This window comes from Rhagoletis zephyria, unplaced genomic scaffold (assembly GCF_001687245.7).
Source record: "Rhagoletis zephyria isolate East Lansing unplaced genomic scaffold, Rhagoletis_zephyria_1.1 Rzeph_scaffold_02229, whole genome shotgun sequence".
NCBI classification, from domain to species: domain Eukaryota; kingdom Metazoa; phylum Arthropoda; class Insecta; order Diptera; family Tephritidae; genus Rhagoletis; species Rhagoletis zephyria.
In genome coordinates, this window is record NW_016159313.1 from 53,698 (window position 1) to 65,639 (window position 11,942).

The following is an 11,942-nucleotide window of genomic DNA, read 5'->3' on the forward strand; positions in this document are numbered from 1 at the left end:
TGATAACTTTTGATTTTGGAATTTTAGCAAAAGTTATTATAAACCATTTTTAAGAAGCGTAGGGCCCATGCAATAAAAAGCATTAGATTTAATTGACAATAGTCAAACTACATAACATATACCTAAAATTTTTACAGAGAAAGTACAAATTTGAGATCGATTTTAAGCGGTTGTTATTCATATATCCACATACTTACATATATTACCCTTCATATCAATTCAGGTCTATTACATGCGTCCCACGCTTTTCATTTTCAATCTCATAAATGGTTTATAATGAACTTTTGCTAAAATTTCAAAATCAAAAGTATCAAAACAAATTCTATGGGACTGAGAAATATTATTTTCTACTTTTTAGTCCATTTATAAAAGCGTTGTATATTAAAAAGTTTTTATACCCGAGCGCACTTGTGCACAAGGGTATATTAATTTTGTTCACATAACGGTTGTTTGTAACAAACAAAACGAATCGAGATAGATATAGACAAATGTATACATAAATGATCAGAATGAAAAGAGAAATCGATTAAGCCATGTCTGTCTGTCCGTCCGTCTGTCCGTCTGTCCGTCTGTCCGTCCGTCCGTGCACACGATAACTCAAGCAAAAATTGAGATATATCAACGAAATTTGGTATGTAGGTTTCCGTAAATCCGAGGTAGGTTGGTATTGATAATGGGCGAAATCGGACTGTAACCACGCCCACTTCCCATACAACGGTAATTTCAAGAAATACGAAAACTGCGATATTTTAGGTAACTACTGAAGATTATTCACTCAAAATTGATATTTACAATAACTTTTAGACGAAAAATAAGAATATTGATAAATTTTTGGAAAATGGGCGTAGCCACCCCACTTATGGTTACATGTGTATATCTTGGTAACCGCTGCACCAATTTCTTCCAAACTTGGCAAAGTTGTTGGTCTTGATACAGAAACAAATTCTATGGGACTGAGAAATATCGTCGCTGGAATAATGAAATAGTGTAACATAAAAAGTATAGTTTTGAGAAAAACGAATTGGAAGTTTTTATAAACCATTACAAACCCTACAAACACAATTTCGTTTTTCGGGAATAAATCAGTGAGCCAAAGAGATATTTAAGAAAACTAAAGTTTTTTCTAATAGATTAAAGGATTGTCTAGCCAATGGTGCAAGTATCGAATAATAGTGCATGTGGCATTTACACTGTTTCTTTATTCGAGCGACGATATTATTTTCTACTTTTTAGTCCATTTATAAAAGCGTTGTATATTAAAAAGTTTTTTTTATATTATTTATTTCCTACTTTTTAGTCTTGTCTGTATAAAATTTAGCAATAGATATTAAAATAATTTAACGATATTAATAGATTGGTGCACGCACATGCATATACATTAGACTGCATCACTCCCCATACAAAAAAAAAATGGGTACTGTTGGATTAGAAAATCTGTTATATTTCAAGTCGTCCACCAAATTATTTCGGAAAAATATTAAGATTTAAGCGAGCTGGACCGATTTGAAGATACCTCCAAAATTGGATTTTTTTATGAATAAAAATAGTTTCTTAAAGATGTTTTTTGAAAAAATCCTCTCAAATGACAAAACGGTGTAAGCTTCAAAAATTTACATAACAATATATAATAATGAAATTTTTAATGCTGTTTTTTAACTTTTTTCAACGATTGGTATAAGAAAAACTTGAATAACTGAACCTAAACTATTCCGATTTAGACTTGTGAGGTATCATTAGAAAGGTAGGATGAACGAACATCATTCAAAGTTGAATTAAGATGTATTTGTATTTGAAAAGAAAAAAATGGGACACGAATGACTTTTTTTTTGCACGTGAATAAAAACTGTGAAAATATCTTTTTACCGAGGTCCCATAAGTCTAAATCAGAATAGTTTTGGCCCAGTTATTTAAATTTTTCGTAAATCAATTTTTTTTGAAAAAAGTAAAAAAAACAGCATCAAAAATCTCATTATTACAATTCCGTTGAAAAGATTTTTAGTATTTTTATGCATATTTTTTAAGCCTAATCTGTTTTGTCATTTGAGGGGACTCTTCCCAAAAAGTTCTTTAAGAAACTATTTTTATTCATAAAAAACTCCATTTTTGGAGGTATTTTCAAATCGGTCCAGCTCGCTTAAATCTTGATATTTTCCGAAATATTTTGGTGAACCTTTTAAAATATAATAAATTTTGTAATTCCGGCGGAAAACCGCTACTTTTTTGGTGATGCAGTCTAATATGCATATGTATGTACATACCAGGGTTGTTGCGAATATTCGCATTCGCATTCGCAACCGCGGAGCTTCCGCATTAATTTTAACATTCGCATTCGCTTTCGCATTGGTAAAAATCAATGCGGATCTTTTGCGAATGCGAATATTGAAGGGACTGAAAATTACAGTTATTTTTTTGCGAGTTAAACTTGGCCAAATATTTTTTATTCCGAAATAAAAGTACTTTCCGGATAATAAACAAACCGCTTATCCAAATTAAACAAGTTTGGTATCCAATGAAAGAGGACTTAAATAGCTTTAAAACTGAAATGTCTAAAAGAGGAAAGCCACACATTGCAAAATATTTTAATAAAAATGTTAATTAATTACCATAGAACAAACATAGGGTCAGGTAAGTATTTACATGAATTTCGTTAGTATTAAGTTATAAAAAATATAAATAGAGGTGGTAACCTTCATTCATTATTTCTGTTTAAAAGCTATTTCAGTCCTCTTTCATATGATACCAAATTTGTTTAATTTGGATAAGCGGTTTCTTTATTATCCGGATAGGACGTTTATTTCGGAATAAAAAATATTAGGCCTAATTTAACTCGAAAAAATAACTGTTATTTTCGGTCCCTGGAATATTGTGCAATTGCACAGACGTATATCTAACCAGTCACAGAAGAAAGCATTAAAAATGAGTTACAAAAACTAAAATCGAAAAACGCTGATGACGAGACAAATTCCGAAACAATCAAACGAACGAGAGTGAAGAATTCTTTCGAAAAAAACGGTGTTTAAACAACGATTGTGCCATGATGCTAGATTGTGAAGATGAAAATCAGGAGGATACATCCGACATTTGCTGCCGATGAAATTCTCAAAAAGTAATAATTGCACCGTGATAAAAATAAATAAATATAAGTGAAAGTCCTCTCCACTAGTGCAACGTCAATCGAAAAGAATTTACAATTTTGTCAAGTTTCAAGTTCTTCAAGTTTGTCGCCTCGAGCGAGTAGTTACATAGTGGCGCAGGTTTGATTTACGACCCTTCAAAGAGTACAATGTTCCAATTTTTAAATTCAAGTACTAAAAAACATTCTGTCTTATCATGAGCTCAATTTTCTCCGAACCGGTTCACTTTTCACTTTTGGTTTTCATGTACATATTTACTATGGGCGGAGTACACATTTTTGGATGAATTTTGTTTTCGGGCAAAACTCAGGATAAGGCAGATTATTAAAAATTATCACCTAATTTACCCACCTAAATTATTTCTTAAAAATACATGACATCCGCATTCGCATCCGCATCCGCGGATGTTTGCTTTTAAACATCCGCATCCGCACTTGCATCCGCGGATGTCTAAAATTCCACATTCGCAACATCCCTAGTACATACATACGAGCACCAATTAATTTCATTTAGAGAAATGGCGTGTCGTCCATTTCCGCTGTAGCGTACGTAGTGCATAGGGCGTACTAGACTTTTTTATAGGATCTTTGCAAAGCAAAGGTTTTATAGCAGTGGTCGGCAAAAGTTAAACTGTGACTGTGTTGGTGAGAACAAGAGAACTGCTCTGCATGAGCAACCCAGTAGGAAATTACGAGAAGTGAAACAAAATTTGTAACTTATCGGTCTTCAATAAAAACATATAAATACATACAGTGCCGGACAAAAGTATTGGCACAGAGAATTTTTCGCAATATGTGCAAAGTTTTTTATTCTAATTTATTTTCAATATATTTTAATAAAAATATAGTTCGTACTTCACCAAAAAACATAAAAACAAAATCTCTAAACTTTGTGCAAAACTCAGGAAAATTCAATAAATTTGCATACTAATTTGCAACTTCTTATTCAGATTTTTTAGAGAAATTCTAAGTATGTAGTTTTATAGCCCAACTAATTTTAGTATAACAAAGTGCAAGTTTGAAGTATCTAAAAAATTGCGTTGATTTGTGGACATTTTCTTAGTAGAAGGTGTTGCTCATTTTCTCCATACCAAAAATAGTTGTCGAATATACTTTGTACGGAAGAACCTGACTGAAAAAAAATTGCCAAAAATCAATGCGATTTTTTAGCACCTTCAAGCTTGCACTTTGTTATACCAAAATTAGTTGAGCTATAAAACTGCATACTTGGAATTTTTCTAAAAAATCTGAATAGAAAGTTGCAAATAAGCATGCAAATTTATTGAATTTTCCTGAGTTTTGCACAAAATTTAGAGATTTAGTTTTTATGTTTTTTGGTGTAGGACGAACTATATATTTATAAAAAATTATCGAAAATAAATTGGAATAAAAAACTGTTCAGATATTGCGAAAAATTCTCTGTGCCAATACTTTTGTCCGGCACTGTATATATAACACATACATATGTATATATATGTGCATCGCTCATTTACTATAAAAGTATCAAATCGCAAAAAAGCAAAAATCGGGTTAAGTTTGCCAGAATGAACATTAGCTCTTTCTTATAATGTGTAAAAATTTCATAGCTGTAACGATTACCAGTAGCTCACTAGAACAAAATAAGCTTTATCCTGAGTTTCGCCAGGAAAAGAATTCACCCGAAAAATTTTCAACCGCGCATAGTAAACTCACGGAAACAAATGATAAAGCTGAATATGTAGTAATTTTTCCTTTGCAGTATATATAAATTCAAAACTTTAAAACTCGTTTTCACGAGTTTTTAGTTTTTTGAGTTACGAAAATATTGAAGTAAAATTCAAAAAAAATTTCAAAATTCATTTGGATTCACCCACGTCAAATATTGAAAATTTAAATAAAAAAAAATTCATGTTCATCAAAATTTTCCATATCATTATGAAATGATTAAAAATGTCTTTTAATTGCATACATATTCCCTTTACAACCATCCTTTGATTCTTTGAAAAAAAAATTAACTTTTTTCATTAAAAAGTCGTTGTATTACTTCTTCATTAAATTTTTCCTTATGAAAAGAATCAAAATGTCGTTGAATAGCATATTCTTTATTTATTAAATGACTTATAACACAAAAGGCATTGCATGTCACCAAAAGCATTTTCAAGCATGTAATATTTCTCACAAGGCATTTTTGCATACAAGAAACAAAGCGCAACAGCCAACACGATGTTGATTCGTTGCTTTCTAGCCAACGACTACACGATAGATCGTAATTGCCCGAACACAATGAAAACGACGAGCTACAAACCACAGCTGTCAAATTATTTTAACACGTACTCTTATGTAGATAATTATTTTGGCGACGACCGGGCTACGCGACGGCTGTGGTTGTGGCCAGATTAGATCTATTTCTATTTTTCTGGCGACAGATAAGGTTCTTCCTCTTCTTTTATGTCAAACTCATACAAATTCATGATGTCGCTGCCGCGTTCAAAGAAATCATGTCGCCATCGACAAAGCGCTTAGATAATAAAGATGACAAATTGGAAGCTGTGGTCGGTAGCTCGTCGTTTTCAATGTGTTCAGAACTTAAGTCTACGTGTGAGTTGATCTTCCACAATTGTGGTATGAAGCGCCGACCACTGGATTCAGTGTTGCTATCTTTTGATTTTCAAAAAGCACCAACAACTTGGAAAAAAAGCGTTTTACCACACTAAAAGCACCAAATTTTGTTGAATTAAGGGATGCTTTTTTCATAACATAATACCGAAGTACTGCACATTAAAACTGGTATATCTCGAGAAAGAAAAATCGAATCGCATCAAACGAAAATGATGCCCTAATTAGAAATGAGCAAATAATTTGACGTTTTCATTATATAACCTCAAATATCGCTAAACACCGTGTTTTTGGCACTTTGAGGTTAGGATATCTCAAAATTCTAGTGCTAGAGCAATTGTGAGCCCAGATTTGGATTCAGCACCAAGAAACGATATGTTTTACTCAGGTGGTAAAAAAAAAACAAAATTTGTACAAGTAATTAGAAAAGAAAAAACAAATACTTAACTTATTGCGTACTAGCATTTTCAACGCGAATAGAATTTAACAAGGTGGGTTTGTAACTTCAGCTTTTTATCAATCGTGGTTGTATTTTAGTCCATTTAAATTTGTAGATTCTTGTAAATTCAGTACTGCCACAGCCTTAAATATTCCAAATTATTTCAGGTTTTAACTATCTCGAAGTAATTTTAGTTTAAAAAAAAGCACTAAAAAAGGCACTAGGCACTAAATAATTTTTTTTTGGTGTTTTAATTTTCAAAAAGCACTAAATCTAGTGCTTAAAGCACCAAGTTGGCAACTATGACTGGATTAAATGTACATTTGTTAAATGCGGAACTCTGAATACTCTTCGAAAAACTAATGTTCGAAATCGCTAAATGTGCATTCAAATTTCAGCACAAACTCAGTAGTACTTTCAGGCGCATCAAAAACGCTTTGGTGTGCAAAGCAAACACAGTATCTAACGTTAAACATTTGATTTTACAATACAATTCTAATGTAGTTCTCTAACACCACGTCTATATGCTATGGGCACTTGCATACGAACTGTCATTTTTTGACAGACCTGAACGAATATTGCGAAAATATTGTTAATGTTTCATAAATGTTTTATGCCTTTTGCTTGGTTGTCCTTGAACGGCGTTTCTCTGAATTACACAGCTTCTTTCTAACTCGGAATCAAAAACGGGGACGTGAAGCGGTTTTGAACCGAACCGGTTTTGAATCAGAAAACCGCTTTTTTCTATTAATTAACTGAACCATTAACCGAACCGGAATTTTCCACCAATGTTTGATCCGGACCGAAAACCGAACCACTTTCTTTTAAAGGTTCGTTGCAACCAATTTTCAATAGATAAACGTACACACTTTTTTTCTTTTTGTTAAACATGGTAATACCTTCCATGTTTTTTTACCATGTGACAATATCAAATGTAAAGGCATCTCACTTGACCCTTAACCTTGCGAGTTGTTGCACTTGACACTTGACACTTAAATTTGCGCGTTATTTTTTTGTTTTTCGAACCGTTGAACCGAACCGAAACCCCGGTTCAAAGACCAAAGAAACCGCTTTGACGAAGCAATCCAAAAGTGCAACAACGGTTCGAACCGCTGAACCGAAGCGACCAAATTTTTCATCCGGTTGACGTCCCTGATCACAAATATAGTGCGCTCACACACATCTGTCAAGTAGGATCTAAATTCAGGGATGTAATTCGAAATGTGCCGTGGTGAATACGTAAACTTGTGGCTCACATGCGAATGATTTGCGTACGCACAGAATTGAGTGTGAGCATGTAAAATATTCAGCTTGATATCGAGAACCAAATCCCCTTTTTATTTAAAATGCTATACTTCTCGACAGTTTCTGTAATCATCCTCTAACCTACTATCTTAACATATTCGAATTCGAATCATTAGGTGTTCTCGTATTCAAAATTATCCAAAATCTTAAGAAACTGCCAAAACTTGCAAAGCATAGGAAATTACGAGTGGAAAATGACACTGAGAGCTAAAAACTTCTGATTGAAAAATGTTTTTTTGCGAAAAATTACAATTTAGAAAATCAGCAAATTTTGAGAAATATAACTTATTCATTGCTGATAAATTCTCGGATTTTTTTTGTCTGGTGAATTCGAGAACACTCCTCTTTCCTAATCGATCTCAAACCAAAATGTTTGTTGAGAAGTAAGTGTATACAGATTAATTTGTATGAATTCTTACCCTCCTCCATTTTATTATGCTTATCAACCCCTTATTGAGTAGCTGTAACATACATACTTATGTAGTATATACACTTTCATACATATATACTTACATGCATATATAACTTGTGCATACGAAGTCGTACCCGTAGTCTTCGACGTAGTCCACACTTTATCGTTCATTGGATTACATTACAATTCGATCCTCACTGGTCATCCCTTATTTGTATACATACAGTATCGGTCATATCTATAGCCCATTTCGAAGTGATATTGTGTGCAACTTATGTTTATTTGTTTATTTTTGAGAATTTTCAATTAAAATACATTCTTTCTCTAACAAACCCCATATAAACCCAAGTTTAACAATTTGTAGAAAACTTCAAAAAAGTGCAACAAATTTTCAACTAAGTTTCAAACTTTTTTCTCGGAAGTTCTAGAATTTTTTCGAGTACACAGTTTTTTAGCCCAATCAATTTTAGTCTGATAATGTGCAAGTTTCAAGTGACTGAAAGTTACCGTTGATTTTTTAGAATTTTTTTCGCCAAAGGTGTTGCGGTTTTCATCCATATACAAATAATTTGAGTTTATTCATTATATGGAAGCCAATGCGACAAAAAAAATTCTAAAAAATTAACGGTAATTCGTAGCCACTTGAAATTTGCACGTTATCAGACTAAAATTGCAGTGGCTAAAAAACCGTGTACTCGAAAAAATTCTAACACTTCCGAGAAAAAAGTTTGAAACTTAGGTGAAAATTTGTTGCACTTTTTTGAAGTTTTCTACAAATTGTTAAACTTGGGTTTATATGGGGTTTGTTAGAGAAAAAACTGTATTTTAATTGAAAATTCTTAAAAATACATAAATAAACATACGTGGCACACAATATCACTTTGAAATGGCGTGCTATAGATATGACCGATACTGTATACATACATATCGTCGTTTAATGTACAAAACCGCGTATCAACAAAATGCAAAACCGCGTATGTGAAGTTGTAGAAATTATTTTCTAGAGCGTAAAAACACTCATATTTCAAAATGGTTCTCTTTTTTATAACTCAATCGCATTTCTGGCTACTATATTTCAGGACGAATGGATAAGGATTGAGCCAAGAGCTTGTGTGAGCAAATCCAATTTTTGACAGTCAATGTCAGTTACGCGGTTTTGCAGAATGACAATACGCGGTTTGTACTTTAAACGGCGATATGTATGTACAAGGGATGTTGCGAATATTTACATTCGCATTCGTTATGGGAATGATTCGCATCATTTTACACATTCGCATTCGCATCAAATGATACGAATATTTTGCGAATGCGAATATGTATGTGCACGGGAAGAGCGCGCAGTTAACGACACAATCGCGGCGTAACGCACATACATACATATGTTAAAGGTTGTTTCAATTTAACGCTTCGTGTTTTAAGCTGAAATTAGTCGAGAACGCAGAACGTATACTTAAACGCAGTCTGTATACGCAGAATTTTGTCGATTACTGGAGCCCTCAGTGTTGCTTACTACACTGTTGCCACTCTTCAATGCCTTTTCATAAACTTACCCTTTCAACTACAATTTTTCGTGCTATAATAGATTGTAGCTAACTATAAACTACTTAGTTTTCAACAAAAACCTTATTCAATAGTAAATTTCAAATATTTTAAACATATTTTGAATAGGAACTTATAACTTTTTTACCATCTGCAAAACTGACGAAGTGGCAACCATCTAAAGAAAGAGAAATCAGCTGATACGGAAAAATCTAAATTCCGCAGATTTCTGCGCTACGGGCTACAACTACAGAAAAATTCTGCGGTGTTAAGTTTTCATTTACATGGCGCTTTGGTAAGACAGATCGTGTCAGCTGACTCGGGTTTACGTACCGGTAGGTTTACGTTCTTGACTAATTTCAGCTTTACAGGCAAAACAACCCTCGTACGCTGCTGCATGTCGTAAAAAATAGAATAATGTACATATGTAGATCAAATTGGGCGCCCTGAATGTGTTCGTTCGCATTGTTGGTTAACGTTTGCACTTTATCCTCTTTTTGTGATATCCTATAAAATATTTAGTGCTATTCATATTTTACGTAGTTGTATTAAAGTTACATATTTTAGTTAATTTTTTTACTTTATTCAGGGCCTTTCATACGAGCCTCTAAAAAATCTCCTCATGGGAGAAAAGGCAGCAAAATTACTTTTTCTTAAATGTAATATGAGGCATTTCATGAGTCATGATCTAGAGTCCATACGCCTAAGTAGCCCATTACGCCCATTTGGGTACTTAAAGTTGACATTATAATAAAAAAAAATTAAAAAGAAAAATGTTTAGTTTTTTTTTTGTTTTCTATACGTTGCACATTAATGTAAAAAATGTACAATTAAAGCCCATAATAAGGCGGAAGAAATAATTTTGTTTTCATTAAGCTTCGTTAAAAGGTTTCCAATATACAGCACTTTAAAGAAAGGTATGTATGACGTTTTCCAAAAATTTAAGTCCCGTGAAAATAGGCAACCCTACGTCATATCGGCAAAATATGCTGCATATTCATTTCACCTAGACCTTCACAATCTCTTCAACTTTCATCCAAATCCTTAGAGGTCGCGCACAGAGTTGGCCGCGCTGACATAAAATTCCTCATATGCCCCTTTTGAACTTTGACTATGTACTAGATTAAATCACTGTATAGGTTAAGCACTGGTTCAATGTTCAAATCATTTATTATCGATGACTTACCTTGATTATAGCTTTTAGCTTTAATGTTATTCCCAACATTCGCATTCGCACTTTCGCATTCGGAAAATTGGCGTTCGCATTCGCGAATGTAAAAAATTACATTCTTAACATCCCTAGTATGTACATAGTGAAATATATGTAAAGAAATCAAACATTTACAGATTTCTTCGCGTTAGTGTTTTAAATGACCACCATTTTATTACGTTGCCCTCTTTAGTCTTTGTGTCCTCAGCAAAGCAGAGAGCTGCAACGAGTACATCATAACTACAACAGCTAAACACATTTCTTTTGAGTTTGATAGACGCTCCTCTAATCTACATATATATGGTTAATAAAACTATACTCATTTTCTTTGTGCGCGCAACCCGTAAAACTACTGAACCGATTTAAAGGAAATTTTAAAGGATCGTAGGGATATACTCAGACAATTTTTTTGGTACATGGACCAGGGACCGAAATTTAAGTCCCGTGTAACAACTCATGATCACAATCGCGTAAACAAACAAAGGCCCCTATTATGAATTACATTCGACCTTCCACTGTGGTCGAAAGTGCTGATCGAAAGAATTTTCATTTGGTATTATAACGCTAATTCGATGAAGAATAGCGCTATTGGGAGTTTTTCTCGTTTAGGTTTTCACCGCTGAGAAGCTTTATTTACAAATCGGGGAAACCAAATAATGTGCTTATACATATGTATGTATGTAAATTTGTGCAAATCAAAATTAAGTAAAAAAGAAAGCGAGTTTATAAAAACGTGGTAAAAATGAGTATAACGCAGTTCTGTTTTAACGATTCGTCAGAGGATGAAACCTTAGTATAGTCGCTGAAATACAAAAATCCGTAACTAACTAAAAATCCAAAATTAACTTTTTGATTGATTATGATGCATTTCATCGAATTGTAAGTCCCCACATCGTTTTATGCAACCAAAATTTTGATTTAGCTGTGGCTTTTTTGCATTTCAGCGACCATGTATACTATACTAACGATATCTGGTAGATATATACAGGGTGTCCCAGAAGTAACGTGCCAAACTTTAGGGGAAGGTAGGTGGGGGGGGGTGAGCTCCCTGATAAACAAAAAATTTTTAGGTAAAAGTTATCACCGTTTTTGAAATATTTATATTTTTTCGAATTTAAAAAAATCTTGCCTTTTCATGTGTTTTCTTTAACTGCAACTACAAAACGGGCAATACTTAGTAAATTTTTTATGTAAAATACTTCCAGATAGTTGCCTCTCCATACTCAAATGCAATGTAGTTAAAATATATTAAGGAACCATCATAAAATTAGGACTATTTCTGGATTTTTAACTTTTTGATATTTTCTTC

The 11,942-nt window shown here is 33.1% G+C and overlaps 1 protein-coding gene across 1 annotated transcript in view; it reads right to left on the bottom strand.

The window, feature by feature from the left end:
• Positions 1-925, bottom strand: part of Cnot4 (CCR4-NOT transcription complex subunit 4) — a 20,920-nt gene extending 19,995 nt beyond the window's left edge. The window contains exon 1 of the mRNA XM_017620696.1: positions 910-925. The gene's annotated coding sequence lies outside the window, so the exon portion shown is untranslated. The remainder of the gene's footprint in view (positions 1-909) is intronic.
• Between the last annotated feature and the right edge of the window lie 11,017 nt (positions 926-11,942).